We start from the raw sequence: 8,423 nt of genomic DNA, 5'->3' as shown, positions 1-8,423 counted from the left end.
ATGGAGCTCCAAATGTTCCCCTTTCCTATCCTGCTCACCTTCTTTCTCTTTATCTTTGCAGCACTGAAAATAAGCAAGAGATCATCCAAAACCAACTCAACCTCAAATCTACCCCAGGGCCATGGAAGCTTCCTATCATGGGAAACTTGCACCAGTTGGTTGGCTCTCTTCCCCATCGTGCATTGAGAGACCTTGCCAAGATACATGGTCCTCTCATGTATCTTCAGCTGGGAGAAGTTCCCACCATTGCAGTTTCATCTCCAGAGTTAGCCAAGGAGGTGATGAAAACCCATGATTCTAACTTTGCAACAAGGCCTAGCATTCTAGCTTCAGAAATCATGTCTTATGATTCTGCAGACATTGTCTTTGCTCGATATGGCAATTACTGGAGACAACTAAGAAAAATTTGTGTGCTAGAGCTTTTAAGCTCAAAACGTGTTGGACTTTCCGACCAATTAGAGAAGAAGAGCTGTCAAACCTCATCAAATGGATTGCTTCAAAAGCAGGATCTTCTATCAATCTCACAGAGAAATTGTTTTCAACCATGTCTATCATTACTGCAAGGGCAGCCTTTGGTAAGCAATGCAAAGATCAAGACAAATTCCTGTCGGCTGTGCTGGAAGTTTTTATGGTGGCTGGAGGTTTCGAAATTGCAGATGTTTTTCCTTCTGTTAAACTGCTTCATCTGATCAGTGGGATGAGGATAAAACTTGAGAGGTTGCATCAAGTAGCTGACAGGGTGCTGGAAAACATCATCAATGAACATAAAGGGGCCAAGGCAAAAACAAAATCAGGAGAGGCTGCTGTAGCCATAGAAGATTTGGTAGATGTTTTCTTATCCTTTCAAGAGCATGGTGGAAGTGAGTTTTCCTTAACTAACGACAACATCAAAGCTGTAATCCTGGTAATTATATTCACCTTTTGCTGATATCATGATTACCATAATTATCATTATCTTCACCGACCCCAATTTTCCTATAAATACGAGTTTTTTTGTATCGTAAACTTCATCAAAAAATAAGAGCAAGATATAGTTCTTTTGAGCTCTTCCCTAATGATGGACGTGCGTGTCTAATACCAAACAACCCATAAATCTTTATCTTCTCGTGTTCTCTTTCTTCTTTCTCTCAGAACCTACTTGGAGTCACTCAGATATCTTTCTTTCTATTGCTTTAAAGGGATTTTTTTTTTTTTTTTGGAAGTGCATGATTCAATCTTCATTGATCCCTTTCAGGACATGTTCAGTGCTGGGAGTGAGACATCAGCCACAACCATGAATTGGGGAATGGCAGAAATGATTAAGAATCCAACAGTGATGAAGAAGGCACAAACTGAGGTGAGAGAAGTCTTCAATAGAAATGGGAAGGCCGATGAAACAGCCATGAATGAGATGAAGTATTTGAAGTTGGTTGTTAAGGAGACCCTGAGATTACACCCTCCTGCTCCTCTGCTAGTTCCTAGAGAATCTAGAGAGAGGTGTGAAATTAATGGGTATGAAATTCCTGTCAAAACTAAAGTCAGTGTTAATGCTTGGGCAATTGGAAGAGACCCCAAATATTGGAATGAACCTGAGAAGTTTGATCCAGAGAGATTCCTTGATAACCCTATAGATTATAAGGGGACAAATTTCGAATTTATCCCATTTGGAGCAGGGAGGAGGATTTGCCCAGGGATGACATTTAGGCTTGTCAGTGTTGAGTTTGCACTTGCAATGTTTTTGTACCATTTTGATTGGAAACTTCCTAATGGAATGAAGCATGAAGACATGGACATGGCTGAGACCTCAGGCCTCAGAGCTAGAAGAAAAGGAGATCTGCACTTGATTCCCACTCCATATTATCCGGTTGCCAGTTGAATAATTAAGCTCAAGAATGGAAGATATATAGATGTTTCATTGCTCTTTGGATCTTTATCATAGCCATATCATGTACAAATCTATTGCAATGTGTTATGGGATTTCTTTGAGTTAAATAATGCATTGCTAATAAAGGTGACCAGTGTATTAAAAAATGCTATAGGGTGTTGGTGACATATGAAGCAAGAGAACTGCTACATGCCTAGGTGAAGTACATTAAAAACATCATACAGCTATCTTGTTCTGCCAAAGACAAACCAGCAGCATATGTCAGGATCTCCCTATGGTCCCAAAACCAGCAGCATATGTCAGCAGCTATTTTGTTTTGCTTGAACTACCACCTGTTTTGAAAAGACTCCTCAAATTTCAAAAACTCTTAATTTAATCCTATGCAATTTCAAAAAAAATATGAACATGTAAATACAGTAAATAAGCCCCATTACAATTTTTTGCAGAGGATTGTGCTATTATTGAATATAAATAGTACTCAATTACGAAATAGAAATCAAACAAAAACACACTAATTAACCTGAAGAATGATATATAAAATAAACAAAACAGAGAGAGACGTGGAGTGATTTAGAGGTTGTAAAATCTAGAAGGCATGCATAAAAAAAGAATTTTGAATGTTGAAAGGCATTAAAAGACAAATATGGGGAGAGAGGGATTGGATGTTGTAAAATGTTTTTTTGCAGCTATATCCCTTGATTTTCGTGTATTTAAATATTACATCACTTCAACATTAATGTGTGTGTATATATATATATATATATATATATAAGAGATAACCATTCATGTGTGAGATATATATACCTCCTAATATACATACCCTCACATGCTTCACCAGCAACATCGTATGGGAAAATTATGCCACTTTGGCACAACTTACTGGATACTGTGTAAGTCAATAGTCACTTTTAATGTCGTTAGTTTAATGAGACGATAAAAATAATTGGTTAGCGGCTTCTCCGATAGAACTAGAAGGATGAAAATAGTGTGAAGTGGAAGTCGTTTCTGCTAAAGTGTAGTGAGATTGACGTCCATTTTCTTTTAGGACAAAATTTTTTTTCGAACTGAGTTGAAGAAATTCTTTCAACCTACTCTATAATAATGACATGTGTTCTTTGAGCATGTAAAAATCACATATTTTTTCAATAGTAAGGATAGCATCAACATAAGAAGCTCCTCTTTTAAAAAGTGGCAAGATTACAACATAGTAGAAGACAACATAAATTATGAGGAGAGAATATTTCCAACCTAGAAAGTTGAAAACCGAAGTACTTGAAATAAGAAAAGAATATTTTACAAATGATGCTCTAACTAGAACTAAGGCTTCACAGAATGCATAAATATGAGATGCAATGTCACCATTATGAGCAGTAACCCTCCAAGTCACGTATCATGGAGTTCCAATTGTTATCCTTCCCAATCCTGTTTATGACCATGATGTTTATAATGGTCCAGAAAAAAGGGAAGAGATCGACTTTAAATCTACTCCCAGGGCAATCGAAGCTACCTATAATAGGAAGCATGCACCACTTCATTGGCTCTCTTACCCACCGTGCATTAAGAGACTTAGCCAAGAAACATGGACCTTTGATACATGTTCGACTGGGGGAAGTTTCCACCATTGTTGTTTCATCTCCAGAGCTTGCCAAAGAGGTGATGAAAACCCATGATTCCATCTTTGCATCAAGGCCAGTATCCTAGCTTCAACCATCCTGTCTTATGATTCTACAAGCATTGCCTTTGCACCATATGGTCATTACTGGAGACAATTAAGAAAAATTTGCATACTAGAGCTTTTAAGTCAAAAACACTTTGAATCTTCCCAACCAAATGAAGAAGAAGAGCTGTCAGGTCTCATCAAATGGATTGCTTCGAAAGCTGGATCTCCAATCAATCTTACCCAGAAAGTGTTTTCAACAATATTTGGCATTACTTCCAGGGCTGCCTTCGGAAAGAAATGCCAAGAGCAAGATAAATTCATATCAATTGTGAAGGAATCTATTGATTTGGCTGAAGGTTTCAATATTGCAGATGTATTTCTCATATAATGGAGAACATGATCAATGAACACAAAGAAGCAAAGGCAACAACAAGAGCAGGAGAGGCTGCAGCAACAGCAGAAGATTTGGTAGATGTTCTCTTAAAATTTCAGGAGCATGGTTACAGTGAGTTTTCCTTAACTAACGACAACATCAAGGCTGTAATCATGGTAATCTCATTCACCTTCTGCTGATATATCATGCTTTTCTACTTCCACATAATTCCATTCAAACCTCTTCATCAATCCATTTATCTCTTCTTATTAGTTTAAACTTTTAGGATAAGCAGTAATTTAACGTGATATCAAAGCTGATGTTCTGAATTCAAACACTGAAGTTTGAGCTCCATTGTGAGAGGGTGTGATGAAATATAAATTAAATGATTAAATTCATCACTTGCTATAAGCATAAACTTAAGCTTTTGAGATAAGTGGTGATTGATTAACACCTTTCAGAACATTTTTGCCACCGGGAGTGAGACATCAGCCACAACCCTGAACTGTGCAATGTCGGAAATGATAAAGCATCCAAGAGTGATGAAGAAGGCACAAGCAGAGGTGAGAGAAGTCTTTAACAGAAAAGGGAGAGTTGATGAAACAGCCATTGATGAGATGAAATATTTGAAGCTTGTTGTTAAGGAGACCCTGAGATTACACCCTCCTGCTCCTCTGTTACTTCCTAGAGAGTGCAGAGAGAAATGTGAAATTAATGGGTACAAAATTCCTGTCAAAACTAAAGTCATTGTGAATGCGTGGGCAATTGGCAGAGACCCCAGATATTGGACTGAACCTGAGACTTTTGATCCAGAGAGATTCATTGATAGCTCTATTGGCTTCAAGGGGACTAATTTTGAGTTTATCCCATTTGGAGCTGGAAGGAGGATATGCCCAGGCATGGCATTTGGCCTGGTTAGTGTTGAGGTTCCACTTGCACTGCTTTTGTACCATTTTGACTGGAAACTTCCCACTGGAATGAAGCATGAAGAATTGGACATTACTGAGTTCTCTAGAGTTACAGTAAGAACAAAATATGATATGCAATTAATTCCAATTGCTTAATTATGTATAATCCCTTGCCAGTTGAGTAATCACAGGCATGAACTGTGAGATTTATGAAAAATTTACTCTCTTTTAGTTCACAGCATGTGTAAGAAGTTGTGTTAAAAACAAGTACACCTCAGTTGTTGTGGCCCTTCATTGATGTGTTAAGTTAAGCAAGCAGCTTGATTTCCTCTGTGTTGGTACCTGTCAGAGAAAGAAACAGTGTATTTTGTATGTGGAGTAATCTAGTACTCATAATAGAATTTATTGGGCTATCTTTATTTTATATAGGTGAGAGTATGGCTTCTTTTCTGTATCCAAAAATGGCCCAAGCCAAAAAAAACAAAAGAAATAAATACAACAATCTTCCACTTGGACAGCATAAGTCATTCAATTGCAAATTAAAAAACAAATGCTAACAAGCATCTCAAAATATAAAAGAAATGTGTTAAATATGAGAACTCTCTAGTCCTTTTTATAGCATTACTCAAAACTTATTACGACTCCGATGTCAGGACGGTTACTTGACGGCCATCTAACAATTGAGCGCCGCAAAGCTTTTTAGAGCTTCAAACAAGGAACGTCATTAAGTTCATCTGACGATAAGCATAAAAACTACAAAATATAAATCTTTTTTTTCATACCAAATACTTAGGTGATGAAGAGATTATACAAGCAGAGTTTTGTACACCTAACATACTTCATTAGAAACTCCAATATAGAAAAATAGTACTCTTCTGAATATTTCCTGTTAGCCTCTTAAACTGATCAAACACCTTAATAATAACAGCTAAAGATTTCACATCATCTGATTAACATTAAGAAATAATCAGCAAAACGAAAATGAGTGATATGTAAATTTGAGTACTTAGGGATGAAATTTGAACAAACTTGCTCCCTCCACTGCCTTAGTCATTAACTTTGTCAAAACCTCCATTATATATAACAAAGAGATAAGGTGACAATTTATCATGCTGACGCAAATCTTTTTTTTCCTTTGAAGAAACCAAGTAGACAAAGGAACATTAGAAATGTTTTAACAACTTAGGGAAAATCGCTAGCTACATCTACGTTAACACCTTAAAATGACTAATCAATTTGAAAATTTCCTAGAATTTTTTATAAAGCTCAATGAATGATGAAACCCAATTAAGTCATACAATTAATTCTCTTAATTTCATAATTAATGTCCACTTTCAAAGTGCATCTAGCTTTCCATTTCTCTTTCTCTTTACCTTAGGAACAAGTGTAATGATTGTTACATTTACCTCTCCCAAAAGCTTACACCATTTGCAAACAAATTCTTTATTGCTTCAATCACATCAAATGGAAAAATAGGCCAAGCCTTCTCATAGAGCAATAGCGACTGCTATCTGAGAGTTGGAAATATGTGCTTAATTGCACCATCTTTTTTTCCTTCTAAGCAGTGCTTGCACTATCTGATTCTGCATATTTTCTTCTTCCTACCCAAAATGACGTCATTGAGATCCAAGTAGATTTTGGTTTATCTGATTAGGTTCCTCCACTTTTACCCATTACTGTTGATAATAAAAGATTCAACTTAACTAAGTCTCATGATTTTTTCCTTTGCATTGAAGAGTTTTTCACGTAAAAATTTAGTATCTTGCTTGTGGGTACTTGATTTAATCATTTCTGCAATGTTTGTGAGCTAATTTTGGGGCTAAAAGTTGTTATTAGCCTATTTGATTTGCAAAAAGTAAAAAATAAACAGCTATGTATTTGTCATTAGCATTCACCCTAACACAAAGCACCTACAAAGTGAACAAAGAAGCCGGCCCTAGGTTTAGACAAAACCTAGAAAGAAAAAACCGTGCTCCCTCCTCTTTCCCCTCCCCCTACTCCCCTCTTCTTTCTTACCCCTCTTTTTTTTTTTTTTTCCGATCAGTCCAGTTGCTTTGCCCATCCATTTGCTTATGCTACACTGCCTCCATCCGCTGGTTTTTTATTGTTTTTTTGTTGTTTTTTAATAAGAGTTTGACTTCTCCTTAGATCTGCTTTCATGAGTGATCTTTGGAGTAAAGGTTTTTGTCTTGACTTTTGGGTCAAGGAGGATTAGTTTCGGCGTGTGAATTTTGCTCTTATAGCCGAGAAATAAAAGTTGGGAATATGAGCTGCCTATGTATTAATTTGAGTCTGTCTAGAACATATAATTTATCAGAGCTTTATGTTCTTGAGTCTTGATCTTTTTTCAATGAATGAATATGAAAGATTCTTCTTAAAAAAAAAACACACACACACAAAGCACCTGCATCCCTTTTCTTTAAAAAAAAATTTGACCTAAGATTTTAATTTTTCTAATCACATCCTTTAAGTAGCCGATTATTCTAATAATATAGCACGTTAATTTGTTCAAGATGCTATCATTCTGGCGAGAAAATTGGAAACAAAGGATGATCATTCAAAAACAGAGGGAGTATTGGTGTATTCAAAGCCACGAAAGAATTGGCCGCATTAACAAAAGATCCGGCAAATACCATATTTAAGTTTTTTAAGGTAATCAACGACGTTAACTCCTCTTCAAATTTAATGTGTCTTTCTTGCTCTCTATCCGCTATCCATTATGCTGAAAGGAAAGAATCGATTTTGATGGGTTTAATGCTTCTTTTGCAAGCCGTTTGGCCGCACCATTCAGAGTCCGCTAGACATGGTTGACCTTCCAACAATGTAGAGAGTTCAAAACCCCCTTAGTTTCATCAATTAGATGTCTATACTAGCTCAAATTTTCTCCCTCTTTTTTCAGCGCCCTACACCACTCGAAGAGTACTACCCTAAAAAATCCCAATTCTCGACCAAAATTTATAACTGACAGATGTTAAATTAACAATTATTCCAAAAGCTTAAGCTTATAGGAATAAGTAAATGTAATCACTTAATTATTACTTTAACACTTCCCTTTCACGTGTGAGCTCAAACTCATTTTCAATAGGTGAATCCCACAAAGCCAGCTCAATGTATTTGGGGGCCTTAGGCGAAATTTTGAAGTTTGACCTTATTTTTTTTAATATTTAAATATTAATTAAATAATATTATTATTATTTTCATTCCCATTGTTGTTTCATGACTTTTAAGTTTAACTTTTAAGGGTTAAATACCTCAGACCCCCTGAGATTTGCCAATTTTATTTTTTCCTTCTTGGGGTTTCATTTTTATCACAGGAGGTCCATGTGGTTTTGATAATAGACCAAGTTAGTCCTCCGTCAGTTGACCGTTAGTTGACTTAACGAAATTCCACGTGGACCAATCAAATGTTGACACGTGACACCTATTTATTTATTTTTTTAAATTAAAAAAAAAAATGTATTTTTGAAAAAAACAAAAAAAGAAAAGAAAAACAATTGGGAGCCACCCCCTTGGCTCCAAGGGGGTGGCTCGGTTGGGGGTGGTTTCAGCCACCCCATTTGGCCAGATGGGGGTGGCTTGGCCACCCCCATGGCCAAAGGCCACCCCCAAATGGCCAAG

The 8,423-nt window shown here is 36.5% G+C and overlaps 2 pseudogenes; both read left to right on the top strand.

Annotated features, from left to right (window-relative positions):
- LOC132174602 (cytochrome P450 71D9-like) lies at positions 1 to 1,855 on the top strand (annotated as a pseudogene).
- Positions 1,856 to 3,256: 1,401 nt separating this feature from the next.
- LOC132176360 (cytochrome P450 71D11-like) lies at positions 3,257 to 4,961 on the top strand (annotated as a pseudogene).
- Positions 4,962 to 8,423: the final 3,462 nt, after the last annotated feature.

The sequence above is a fragment of the Corylus avellana genome, chromosome ca3, assembly GCF_901000735.1.
Source record: "Corylus avellana chromosome ca3, CavTom2PMs-1.0".
Taxonomy (NCBI): Eukaryota; Viridiplantae; Streptophyta; class Magnoliopsida; order Fagales; family Betulaceae; genus Corylus; species Corylus avellana.
Note: the sequence above shows the minus strand (reverse complement) of the source record. Positions and strands in the feature narration are given on the sequence as shown.